Source organism: Alosa sapidissima, chromosome 13 (assembly GCF_018492685.1).
Source record: "Alosa sapidissima isolate fAloSap1 chromosome 13, fAloSap1.pri, whole genome shotgun sequence".
Classification (NCBI taxonomy): domain Eukaryota; kingdom Metazoa; phylum Chordata; class Actinopteri; order Clupeiformes; family Clupeidae; genus Alosa; species Alosa sapidissima.
The window spans coordinates 35,141,084-35,155,297 of NC_055969.1; the positions used below are offsets into that span (position 1 = coordinate 35,141,084).

Here is a 14,214-nt window from a genome sequence, read left to right on the forward strand (position 1 = left end):
GTGCATACGACCAGCTCTGAGCCGCAACATAACGAGGGAGTTGGGACAACAGAGACAACTTTAAACAATGAAGTATTTATTTAAAAGTAATCAAAAGCAATAAATAACCCTTATCATATGAGATGTCTAGGGGAAAGTAAAAGTGTGTATGCAAGTGTGTTGATATGGGTGTGTATATATACATATATGCCAAAGTCAGTACGAAGTTAAAAACATATAAAGAAGGTGCCACCCAAAGGTGCCTACAACAGAATGTGCCAAACAGAAAAGTACCCAAATCAAGAGTGAGAACAACCCCTTAAAGGAGAAATCTTGCCGATTTGTACATGGATCTTCATCACTAGACGTCACCGAGTACTGTCGATAGGGAAAAAAAAACAATCAAAATCTAGCTGCAGGGATGTCCTTTTTTGCCTCTTAACAGACTCAAAATGTCATTAAAAGTTCTGTGCAACATGAACAGGGCCCTTACAGTGGGCAGTGCTTCGACTTGGCCAGCTTCACTCGCGGTCCGCGCGTGGGATCACGCGGTAACTTTAATTTGTATTTTCCCAGTGTGACGCTGCAACAACCCAAACAACCAGTAGATGGCTCAAGTGAGCAGGGTGTCTCGTAAAAAGAAATGGAGCCTGGAAAACCCTACACAGACTTCACTACAAACTTTAGCAGACTGGTTTAGAAATAATTTAATAGCCAGAAATATGCCTGCCCTGCCCTAATAAAGAAATATTTGGTTAACTGCGAGTGAATCCCGTTTGCAGCCGTAGAAGAAACGCAGGACAAATTAAACATTCTGGTTTTCTCCGAGTGCAACGATGATAGACAGACATCATTTGGACAAAATATAGAGCATATTAACCTCCGTTGCTCAGCCAAATGCCTTCCAGTTACGCCCTGTTATCACGGAGTTACAGGCGATAAACGATTTTTGATGGTCACAAGTTTACTTCATTAGCGGTTTATTTTTTTGATTATTAAAGAGTGTTTTTCATTTAAAGGTTTGACTTCGTGCTTATTCAGTAGAGCATTTAGTGCTCTTCCCAATCCCAGACGTTCACATTGCATGTTTGTTTGTAATGGATGCAACCGCGAGATACGCTTGTCATAGGCGCCGATACCGTGGATGCTCCGTCTCTCGGGCACCCACTGAAAACATCGAGCACCCACGTGTGACAGCTTACAGTCCCGGCTAAATTTACATTAATTTAAAATCAAACATCGCAGTTTATGTTAAATTCAGCATCTCTCATAATGTGATTGGATATGTTGCTGTCAATTCCCTACTTCATATACTAACCACCAATGAGAGCGTCTCTCGTATGAAAATTCCTGACACTTCCCACCTGAAGAATTAACGCAAGGCTTTCTCGGGTCTTCAGCCCCGAATGTTTAAAATGTATATAGCCCTGAATATCATTTTAAAAGTAGTCTGACAAAGCTTATTGTTTTGTGACACAGCTAAACACTGGTACCTCATAGAACGTCTATAACATAGCCTAGGTGGTCGCAACTCACAAAAGTAAAGCAGATAGAAAGAACTCACGCAAATCTAGCCTACAACACGCAGACAGCTTCATGCGCAGGGGAGAGAGCGTGCACGCACTGTGCTTTATGATTGTTGCCTTCTGATGGTATCTTGCTAATTCACTGAACTGCATTAGGTGACACAAATGGTATTGCCTTTATCTTATAACTCCTTGTCTGAGCAACTACCAGGCCTATGGTTTTTAAAAGTCAGATGTTCCCTGACAAAGACATTCGAAAATTAAGAATGTTTATTGACTTGAAAAATACACTAATTTTTGCAAACTCCCTTCATTCAACCCTTGAAGACATCGCGGTCTGGTATGCTATGTAGATCGTTTCTCGTACCATTTAATTTCTCAGAATTTAGGTCTACTAGGCCTACAATAACGTCATCACCAAATACATCTTTTATTTTTAGTTGATCAACCAGAGTAGCATAGGCCTACTGTGCACAGTGCGCTGACGACTGTAGCAGCCCAACGTAACCAGTTGTTGTAGATGAGAGGCAACCCCTTGTTTCAGATAGCCTGGACAACATGTTACCTGGGTGTTGCCTACATTATTAATTAATGGTAGCCTACAATAGTTAATTGATTCGCGTAACATATTAGTTGGCTCAAAGAGTAGGGAATCAGGATGGAGATAGTCACGCGTGTGTTGCTTTTGCGGGATCGAATCCAGTTTAATGCTAGTTTTCAAAACATATATTTTTTACATGTCTTTTGTCCGAGTGGCTGTAATGTAGCCGAGCGCTCATGGCGTATGAAAAGCGACTTCAAACCGCCTAAAACAACTTGTTTGTGAATGTCTGACAACTGCTGCAGCGCATGCACGCGCAAGGAAACCAGTAGGTGGAGAAACCAGAAGGCACACAACACCGGAACGATTTTAAGGCTATTTCGCATAGGCTACTCAATGGTGCTATTTCACACGCATTATAGCGACCCCCACTCACCGGGGTTAGTGGAAGGTGTTAATAGACGATTGGCGTAGCCTACAGTGGACTAGGGCTGTCAAAATTGCTCAAAAATGACGTTCGAATATCCCCTCTAAAATAAACACATGTATTCGAATATATTGGAATATCTAGGCTATATTATTTGCGCATCATGTCATCTGTTTTTAACTTTTTGTATGGTTATTGCTTGACAGGGGGGATCCCAAGCAGCTTTCAGCCATAAGGCATTTCCTAATTCACCTGACACTGATATTCAAAATGTTGAAACTATTTCGGCATAGCCTATAAGCAGTTTAATTAAATGTAATGTTAGTTGTAAACAAACGGGCTACTTGGTGAGGCTTGGCCTCACAGATGCGCTCGTGCCTTAAATGGCAATACAAATCTTCACGATAGGCCTATTAACTGACCGCCCGATTCACGTTGGCTGGGGGGCAGGGGGGGCCATCAGACATTTGTTCCCAAGGGTCTATGAATTGTTAACCCGGCCCTGCCCCCAACGAACGCAACTTTCCACCTCTGAGATAGCTGAAAAGAAGTCTAGAGGACTCCTAACTCATTAGACCTACTTACTGTAGGCTGCGCAAACCACAAGCCTGCATTCGAGGCAGGCCTTCTGTTGAAGAATTTTATATAAATCCTGCGCTAACAGTAATCCTCCTACCCTCGCTACCACAGCTGTGGATAGTGTGGCATGCTCACGCTTTATGTCTCCTTCTTGCAAACTAGGCCTATAGCCCAACCATTTACGTCTTCAAAAAATAACAACTTGCCAGATATGCCTTCATAAATTTGGGCTTCATTCAGCATTTTGTTCTTCCACTCATTAAACATTGTTTGCTGGTAACCAGCCACAAATAGCCTACAGATTCTTGCGTGCGTTCTCTCCAAAATGTGCCCGTTCTATAGGCTATCCAGGTGCATAATTCTGCGGCATAAAGCAGATGTATTTGTGTATTGTACAGAAAAATAAAAATAACCTGTCAAGCAGTCAATTGACTACATTGCAGTCAATAAGTAGTGCAAATTATGAAACCAAAACGTGGGTCATAGTTGTCTAAGCCTCTGCTGTGAGGCCAAACCCATGAACAAAGACGCATTGATATCTGCAATAGTTTTTTTTTTTGGCAAAACTAGCTCACAGCCGAAAAAGTCATACTGAAGGGAGAGGCAACTGGCATGTGATCTCCCCACGGGCCAATGGATGTACAAGTTTTCTCCTGTGCCTACGATATTTAATCCAGTGTTTTGTCAAGTTGCAAAATGCTATTCGTTTTAACGAATTTTTATGATAGTATGAAGTACTTTTTGTATAGGGTACTATCTTAATTGCTTTATACTCAATACTTGACCAATGGCTATTGCATCTGTCTATTGAAAGTGAGAATGTGGCATGTGATATACTGTGTAGGCTTCATAAAATAAAATAAACAGATTGCTAATGGCCTACAAGCTGATCTGGGGGGCGTTTCCCGTACAACTACGGAGGTTAGCTTTTTACTAACAGGATGCATCGTTCAACTAACCAACATGTAAGTTACGACTGTTTCCCAAAACTGTCGTACTTGCATAGTACTGTAAGTTTGGACCATGATAGTTTCCAAACTTCAGTAGTCTGGACTAAGGTGGTTAATGACGTTTAGTAGCACGTGAACGGGCACCTGCACATACTTCTGTGGCACACTGCGTTAAGGCCGGCAGATGACAGCCGCCGTTGCACAGCAGTTACCAGTCCCCTGTCCAAGAGTTCGAATCTGGGTTAAGACGTTGACAACAATATTGACATCGTTGTTTACTTAAGTTTATCTTTTGTGCAGATCATATTATCAAAATCAGAATCAGCCTTCTTGGCTTGGTTTGCGTAAACTAACAAGGACCCCCCCCCCCCCCCCCCCTCCATGAAAATCAAAGGCTACATATTCTCAGCTGACTCGTCAAAAAGTGCGCACCACCTTATCTGCAAGTGTGTGACTTTTACTTACGTGCACATGGCTGCAAATTTACTTTTTATTTATGTATTTTCTGTCTTGGGCATTTTAAAATATGGATGTATGGTGGTTAGAAGTGTAAATATCAAATAGAAACCTAAATATATTTATAATTATTAATTTGCAAACAAATAACTGGCGTCAGTGACGTCTTTAACATGAAGATCCCTGGAACTATGCTTCTAGCATTCTACCACAGGTCGAGAGGTGTAGTTGTAACTACACAACTTTACGATAGTGGTTGCGAACGTTCGTTGCTTCTATGGTTTTGGGAAACACTAACGTAGTGGAACGATCCATTGGACTATGTAAGTTCCAAATATGAATGTAATTCTGTGGCATAAAGCAGATGTATTTGTTTATTGTACAGAAAAATAAAAATGACATGTCAAGCAGTCACTTGACTACATTGCAGTCAAGAAGTAGGGCAAATTAATTTACGAAACCAAAACGTGGGTCATAGTTGTCTAAGCCTCTATTGCGTAGCCTGTTAAAAACGTCGCCAGATAGTATTAAATCGGCAACAACATTGTTTTCTGCAGAAGCCTACCCAAGGCTACAGATTAATTCTGAACAGTTATTTCTCTACTGGCTCAATTATCACACCACTGTTTTGATTTGCATAGTTGCGTTAACCCCAACACTGACAATAATGTAGACAGCAAATTTCGATTTCGATTTTCGTTACCACCGTGTAGTCAAGCCTTAAGCCATACCCAAGTAGCCTAAATCGAGGTAATGTTTAATTATGCATGATTTATTTTGTTATTGAATTCGTAGGCTGGGATTACTCTCGGCAACAATTATGTTTAATGGTAGATCCTGCTTTTTCAGAAGGGACCGCAGGCAGAGCGATGTACAGTGGTAGAGCGACGCACAGTGGCTGAAAGTGGTACTAAAGCTTCACGCAGCTTCACGCCGCGTAATGCGCGAATGAAGTGGTCATTTGAAAGCGATGCCCACTGTATGTGACAAAATTATGCATTTTCAACTCATTAATTGTGAAGAAACTGTTTGAATTCAATGGTTATGGTTATGGTGTTTAGCAGACGCTTTTGTCCAAAGCAACATACACATAACAACAATACAAAGTTAAATTTAACAGTAAACTATTTAAAAAGTTGGTAAGACTACATTAAGGAGAATAACAATATTTAAAAAAAAATGTTCCAAAAATAAATCCGTGGAAATGCATGGATTCCAGTTGCTGCTACTGGAAGCTACCTATTTTTGACCAGGGGTGCTAAATAACAAAAATAATGGATGTCCGACGACCCTGACTCATGTTCACATTGATCTATATAACTGTTAATTTTTAGTAGCCTATATTCGAACCTATCCATAACCCTTTTTTGCTATTTGACTCATCATTTCACATACAGAAATATAAATAATGTCAGACAGCGAATTAGTAATTATTTAAAAAAAAAAAGAAAAAAACATTTTTAAAAATCGATCTCCTGCCAGCAGGGAGTGCTGCAGCACCCTCAGCACCCCCCTTCCCGCGCCCTTGTGCCCGAGGCACCCCCATCGAAAAACTGTTTGTAGCATCGGCTAACTAGCGCCAGATTTCTGAGTGCAGGGCACAAGCCGAGATGAGCTATGAGACGGAACATTTTGTTCATTTTTCTGTCTATGGAGGAAAATGAGTGGTTCTGAAAGCCATTTGACCCGGAAAGAGATTTATTATCCCATTATTGCATCATCACTTAATAACCGAATAGGTGCCACTTCTACATTCTAAATGACTGCCGTTACCAGTAGGAGTGTGCACGCACAGTTAAATAACCAGCTCTCATGTATGGTTACGTACGAACATCTCGATTTATTTTATTTTTTTTTTGCTGTACGTGTATAGAGATGGTTTATGTTATCTGTCCAAATAGGCAATGTTTCATTGTGTCATTGTCTCCGTTAACATACTGTAGGCTCATCCTGTCTCTGTGTGCCGGGCAAGCTGCCTTCACTCCGTTAAATTTCACCCCCACAAGTTTCATCAGCCTCAGATTACAGTGTCCCTCATCAACTTCAAATTAACGCTCCTCACAAACAAGTCTCAATATGCCTCCTGGAAATTGCATTTTTACTGCCTCCTCTGTAGTTTTTTTTTTTTTTTTAATGAAACATTTTGACCCAGTACGCCATACTGAGCCCACTGGTCCCCACTCTGTCTCTCGCATCAGGGACAAATGAATAGGGACTTGAAATGGTGCCAGAAGGAGATGACATTATTTTCATCACTAAGTGGAAAGGAATGACTTCTTCTGTATAATGAGATTCTGAAAAACATCACTGTGCCATGACATCACTGTTGCCATGACAATATTAAACATCGCTGTGCCATGACATCACTGTGCCATGACAACAGTAAAACATCACGCTGTGCCATGACAACAGTAAAACATCGCTGTGCCATGACAACAGTAAAACATCGCTGTGCCATGACAACAGTAAAACATCACTGTGCCATGACAACAGTAAAACATCACTGTGCCATGACATCACTGTGCCATGACAACAGTAAAACATCGCTGTGCCATGACAACAGTAAAACATCGCTGTGCCATGACAACAGTAAAACATCACTGTGCCATGACAACAGTAAAACATCACTGTGCCATGACATCACTGTGCCATGACAACAGTAAAACATCGCTGTGCCATGACAACAGTAAAACATCACTGTGCCATGACAACAGTAAAACATCACTGTGCCATGACAACAGTAAAACATCACTGTGCCATGACAACAGTAAAACATCACTGTGCCATGACATCACTGTGCCATGACAACAGTAAAACATCACTGTGCCATGACATCACTGTGCCATGACAACAGTAAAACATCACTGTGCCATGACATCACTGTGCCATGACAACAGTAAAACATCACTGTGCCATGACAACAGTAAAACATCAAGTTTTTGTGTTTGTCTGTGTAACGTAGAAGGGAGAGTAATTGCAAGTGATCACCTCTCGGTCATGTGACGGCTGTCACAGCGATGCTTTTGGAGAAGAAAAGAAGAGAGAATCAGTCCCTGGTGTGGTGGTTTGCTGTGTGATGACCGATGAAGAGAGAATCAGTCCCTGGTGTGGTGGTTTGCTGTGTGATGACCGATGACCTTCTACATCTCCCACTCCCACAGGTCGAGGCCATGTCCACACGTAGCCAGGAAGTTTTAAAAACGAGAATATTTTATGCGTTTTGGGACTAAAACTCAGTCAGCCAAAGTAAAGCTTTTTGATGACGTGTGGTGAGGTTGGTGGGTTTAACATGTGCAATCCTGTGGCCCTTTTCCACCATGGGGTAAATCCCTGGTGTCTGGGGTAAAGCCCTCGGTGTCTGGGGTAAAACCCCGGTGTCTGGGATAAAGCCTCGGTGTCTGGTGTAAAGCCTCGAACGTTTTACATTTCCATGATTGATTCCGGACCGGGGTCATGGCCCAGATGGCTCAGGTCAGCCCTGGAGTAGGGCGGGGCCGAATCGGGGCTGACCCGAGGATATTTGGAATGGAATACGACGCAACAATAAAACCTGAGAAATTTAAAAACAGACCGGTAGCATTTGTTTAGGGTTGCCTAGCAACAGAAGTGACTGCTTATACTTAAGAAAGCGACTGCCTATACTTTAAATGTCCTTGTAATCCATTTGACGTATGCTTGTGGTGTCGTTGCTAAGCACTCTTTGGAAGTTTCTAGCATTGTTACCTAATGTCCCCGATGTTACAGCTCCTTATGGAAACAGAACACCGAGGCCACGCACCGGTTAAGAGCGGAGAAAAGCCTTGGGCCAGCCCCGGTCCTTAATGGACAAGAGGCACTGGGAGACTTGGTCTCTGCAGAGAGTGTGTTTCTGTGGTGACTCGGCCTCTGCAGAGAGTGTGTTTCTGTGGGCACTGTGTGTGCAGATTAGTGAGAATAAGCTCAGGGAGGGTTGATGGGGGAGCTTGACAGATTGGGGGTGTGATGACACCACTGCATCTGAGATTGGCAGAAGCCCAGTGGGAGTGGCATGAGTTCACCTCTGTAGTGGAGAAAGAGTTTCCACCAGGGGCAGAGACGAGATGGACACTTAATGGGATACTGCAAGCATGTCACAGTGGCCAATCTAGTCTGCACCCATCTCAGACGCATCTCACAACCTGCATGTCCATGTGGTTTCCGTGGTAGCAGTTTCCCATTCACCTCTCAGCTGCACAAGATCCCCCAGACGGGCCCTCCCTATGCTAAAGGAGATGACACCATAACTTGAAGTTCACTTTAGCTGGCAAGCACACTGAGAAGCAAGAAGCATTGTTACCAGTATTCTGAAATATGTGCATGAAAAAAAATCAGAAGCAAATGGCTCGTGTGCATGTTGTTTATATGATAATTTAATAAGTTATAATGGATAGCTCTTGTGCATGTTGCTTATATGATAAGTTAATAAGTTATAATGGATAGCTCTTGTGCATGTTGCTTATATGATAAGTTATAATGGATAGCTCTTGTGCATGTTCTTTGTATGATAAGTTATAATGGATAGCTCTTGTGCATGTTGCTTATACAGTATGATAAGTTAATAAGTTATAATGGATAGCTCTTGTGCATGTTGCTTATATGATAAGTTAATAAGTTATAATGGATAGCTCTTGTGCATGTTGCTTATATGATAAGTTATAATGGATAGCTCTTGTGCATGTTCTTTGTATGATAAGTTATAATGGATAGCTCTTGTGCATGTTGCTTATATGATAAGTTAATAAGTTATACTGTATAGCTCTTGTGCATGTTCTTTGTATGATAAGTTATAATGGATAGTTCTTGTGCATGTTGTTTATATGTTAAGTTATAATGGATAGCTCTTGTGCATGTTGTTTATATGATAAGCCGAGACGGACAGAGTACACAGCTTCATTACTTGAGTAAAAGTACAGATACCCTTTGCTAAATTTTACTCAAGTATAAGTAAAAGTACAACAGTCAGATGTCTACTTAAGTAAAAGTACTGAAGTACTTGTTTTTAAAAGTACTTGAGTATCAAGAGTACAAGAGTACATTTTCTAAATATTGCATTACTATTGCCACAGTGCTTACATTTCAGAAACATCCTACATGGAGTTATGAAAAATGTTAATGTTAATACCTTGGAGAATGTAAAAGGAATTGAAAGTAAAATCAAGTCATTTATATCTTTTTACCATGTTGCCAGGGATGGGCAGTATTTCTAATACATGTATTTAAAATACATATTTCAAATACAAAATACTATTTTGTAATTGAAACATTTGAAGTGAAAATTATCATTAACTTGTTCAGAAAATTGAAATAGTCTGGCAAGGTGGGGCCACAGTTTGGCACATTCCCGGGATGGACCTGCTGCGTCTTCATCCATTGTTTCGTCCATGGTTTCGTCTCTTATCTAAATCTAACCATGGAGTTGACTTTGGCGGAAAGCTGAAGGTGATTGCTGATAGGCTGTCCCAATCAGTGGCGCCTGCACAATCCAATCACGTTTGAGGGAAACAACAAATTGAGGGTTTTTGCTTTTTCCTTTTTTTTAGAAGTAGTAACGGGTACTCACGGCTATGGATAGAAATGTAGTGGAGTAAAGAGTACAATATTTTCCTCTCAAATGTACTTGAGTAAAGTCATGAGTACTCCCCAAAAATGATACTCGAGTAAAGTACAGATCCCTCAAAACTGTACTCAAGTAAATGTACTCCGTTACTGTCCGGCTCTGATGATAAGTTATAATGGATAGCTCTTGTGCATGTTGTTTATATGATGAGTTATAATGGACAACTTGCTCCATGGTATAGAACAGACAGATAGCTAAGCAACAACATCAGTAACAACATAAAAGGAGCAAACCGTTAGTTCAGGCAGGCCACGGAGTCACACACAGCACTTGGGTACGGAGTCACACACAGCACTTGGGTACGGAGTCATGCCCAGCACTTGGGTACGGAGTCACACACAGCACTTGGGTACGGAGTCACACACAGCACTTGGGTACGGAGTCATGCCCAGCACTTGGGTACGGAGTCACACACAGCACTTGGGTACGGAGTCACACACAGCACTTGGGTACGGAGTCATGCCCAGCACTTGGGTACCTGATCAGCTGATCACTCGCTCTTATATTGGTGGAGATCATTCAAGGTGTCCTTTTTAAGCTGCGGTACTCTGCCTACTCTTGCTGTTTTTTCTCTCTCTCTCTCTCTCTGTGTATGTGTGTGTGTGCGCGCGCTGCTGTAGCCTGCCTACTCTTGCAGCTTTCTTGGCAAGCCTTTTTTGCAACCCAACTCCACCCCATCTCCTCCTCATACATGTGACTTATCAAGGTCTAGTTGCTGATATTGATGTCTAGTCTGTTCTGGACCCTATGGGGGTTGATCTTGCTGCTCGCTCTGCCCTAGGCTCTTTCTATTTGCACTGCTCCTAGAGCAGAGCCTTAGTTTGCTAATATTATACAAACATTAGCAAACTATCTGGACAAAATGGTCCTGACTGAAGTATAACTATATTTATGACACCTGACATCTCTCTCTGTCTCTGCCTTGTCACATCAAATCATTAAAGAAGCAACAAGATTGTGTCAGAGTGACCCACACTGTCACTATGTTTATAGTTAATTATGTTTTTTGGCATGTTTTTTTCATTGTAGGTGGTATGTTCCTTTGGCAAAGTGCATAGATTCTGTTACTGTTATTTTTCTGCCAGTGATAGTGTTATAAATGCAACTGCAGGTTCTTTGATTTAGTTTGTGTAGTGCTGGAGGCGCAAGGGGCGTGTGCCCCTGGGTACCCAAATTGGCTGATTAGCCTAATAAAGGAGTAGGCCTGTTTTTTCAATTAGGGGAGGTCACCCGATCACTTTAAATCCCTGTGAAGGGAGAAGGTGAGTCCTCTGGATTGCACATGTTGTGCGTACCTGACACTGCTGTGAGTGTTTCGGAAGATGTGGTTATTTACAGTCAAATGTTTGACTCCGCGTTTCTTTGTATTTCGTCTAGTCTACGAGTCATTGTTTTTTTGTAATTAATATAGGTTACTTTTCACGGCTGTTTTTGGAGTATATCCACTGAGTCAATAAACCTTTTTTACACCAAAACCTGTCTGCTTCTCCTGGACCACGAAGCTACATTATCACAAAGATCCAGAATATTTACAGTGATATAAAGAGAGAGAAAGAGGGAGAGAAAGATATATATAGAGAGAGAAATGGAAAGATATATATATATAGAGAGAGAAATGGAAAGATATATATAGAGAGAGAAATGGAAAGATATATATAGAGAGAGATAAAGGGGGAGAGAAAGATATATATAGAGAGAGAAATGGAAAGATATAGAATGAGAGAGAACTGAAAATCAGGAGAACACTATAAGCCCCTCTGTTCCTGTTTGTTTAGCGACTGTGTTTGGCTCTCAGCTCCTGCTTTGATAAGAAGGTGAGAACTCTCTCAAATACAACTCAGCAGGTATATGCGTGTTTGTGTGTGTTTGTTTGTTTTTCAATATACGGGTACGGGTGAGGGGTGTGAAGGAAGATGAATCAAATATAAGTTGACAGTGAATATTATAAATGAGAAAATATTGAGTTTGTGAATTTTTTCAGATTAAATATATCATAAGTTATAGAACACAGCTACAGGATGAGACAAACAGATCTTGTAAAATTACAGTGGTCACTAACCATTGTACACATGATGTGAAAATATTAGATAAAATAAATAAAAAAAAACAGTTTAAGCATCTATTAATGTTTATGGATTTCCAGTAAGATAGACAGAAACATTTATACAACTAATGCATTCCCATCAATTCTCATTGTGAGTGAGTGTGTGTGTGTGTGTGTGCGTGGGGGCGGGTTGGGGGGGGGGTACCTGTGTTTGTATAAATGGCCGGTCCAGTAGTCCTACAATGGGCGTGTTAGCAGATGGACACAGTGATATCAGCTTACAGCTCTTAGTGGCTTTGTGTCTCTACCCTCAGACGTATCTTCCCGTCAAGCTGTGGAAGTTGCATCTGTCAGGATACAAACACACACACGCACACACACACGCACATGCATCTACTCACACACACACACACACAGGGTAATCAGTCAACATGTGTGCTTCCTCGCATGCCGTGTCATATAACATGCAGCCCGTGAGCCCTTCTTTCTGATTAGGGCTGTTGTGATTTGTTTCAGGCGTATGGAAGGGAGGGGTGATTTTATGGACTGTGCCTTTCAACAGTACCCTAAAAACAAACAATGGAGAAAGTAAACATTTTCCAACTTTTAAGGTGCAAACAGTAAGTTAAGTTGCATAACAGCTTTCTCTTTTTCATAAGAACTACAAAAAGCATAGTTTCTCTCTCTGTCTCTCTAACACACACACACACACACACACACCAGAGAGGTCCCTTCTCCATCATGTGTGTGTGGGAGGCAGGCAGGAGGGTCAGGGAAACCCTTGAGCAACGTATCTCCATCTCTCTGAGTGATTATGTGACAAAGGAGTCACACAGGGCTCTGCACGGTCGTTCGTCACCCAAAGCCAGCCAGCGTCACATTGGTTTATTTTCAGCCCATACAGTAGTTTGACATCTGAGTGTGATAGGGGGAGACACCTCGGGATACTGGGCCAGAAATCTGCACTGCGGGAGAAACCAAGATTGATATGTGCGTGTGTGTGTGTGCGTGCATGTGCTTATGCGTGTGTGTGTTTGCGGTAGGCCCATCCAAACATGAAAGACCCCCCATGCAGGATACAGCAAAAGCAGAGAAACTGGTGAAATCATTACATTTCATTTTGACATTTCATGATTATATAGAAGTGAGTTAGCCTGTGTCCCATTATTACACTATGAATAGTAATTTCCTGTGTATTAGCCACATTGTGTATAAACTGCAGGACAGCGTTTTATGCAAGTTAAAAAAAAACAAAAAAACATTTTAATACCATATGAACTACACCCGTGTATTAACCTCATTTTGCAAAATCAATGTATAAACCGCAGCTAATAGTTGGGAAATTACGGTACGAGATGTGAGATTCCACAGATGTAGCTGAGCATGTGTTTTGGAAAGGGCCATAGAGCTACACACACTTGGCATTGTGATGTTGGCATACTACCGGCGGCCATACACACAGGGGAAAGGGTTGTCTGAAGGAACAACACAGATATGCTTTTTATTTCAATTATTGATGAAAAAGTAGACCTTACAAATGCTTGAACAAATGCTTGAACTTTTGCTCACTCTGTATTAGCATCCAATAGAAACGGTGCCAGGTGGTTGGCACGCAGATATGGCAACTAATGTTGTTGAAAAAAGTAGATAGAAATGTAAACACAGCAGTATTTATAGCACAGATCTGTTTGCATAATGATATCTATCTAGTGCTCCACACGTGGTGCCAGTATTCATTAGGAGCAGCAGAGGCACAGTGTTTAACAATATTGCCAGGCCCTATTGTCAGGAAAGCACCCAACACTAACCAACACTAATACATTTCTGGATATTCTCCACTGGGTATGGTGTTTTGGTGGTTGACATTTTTACACCATCCCAAAATGGACCACTTGGTCATCATGGATGCTGATCGTGGATCACTCTTCTCCAAACATACACAACTCAGCTTAACCTTTATAAGGACCTCCTGGACAAAGAATTTAGCTTTCACTGGATTTTTTTTTACCCAGGGACATGGCCTGAGATTGGCATACAAAAAAATAATTTAAGCATTAAACCTCAATGACACCATGTC

General features: G+C 41.4%; 1 long non-coding RNA gene across 1 annotated transcript in view; it reads right to left on the minus strand.

Moving 5' to 3' along the window:
* LOC121680319 overlaps window positions 1–12,649 on the minus strand; it is a 14,962-nt gene extending 2,313 nt beyond the window's left edge. Inside the window, exon 1 of the long non-coding RNA XR_006021652.1 lies at window positions 12,343–12,649. This is a non-coding gene — a long non-coding RNA (uncharacterized LOC121680319). The remainder of the gene's footprint in view (window positions 1–12,342) is intronic.
* Between the last annotated feature and the right edge of the window lie 1,565 nt (window positions 12,650–14,214).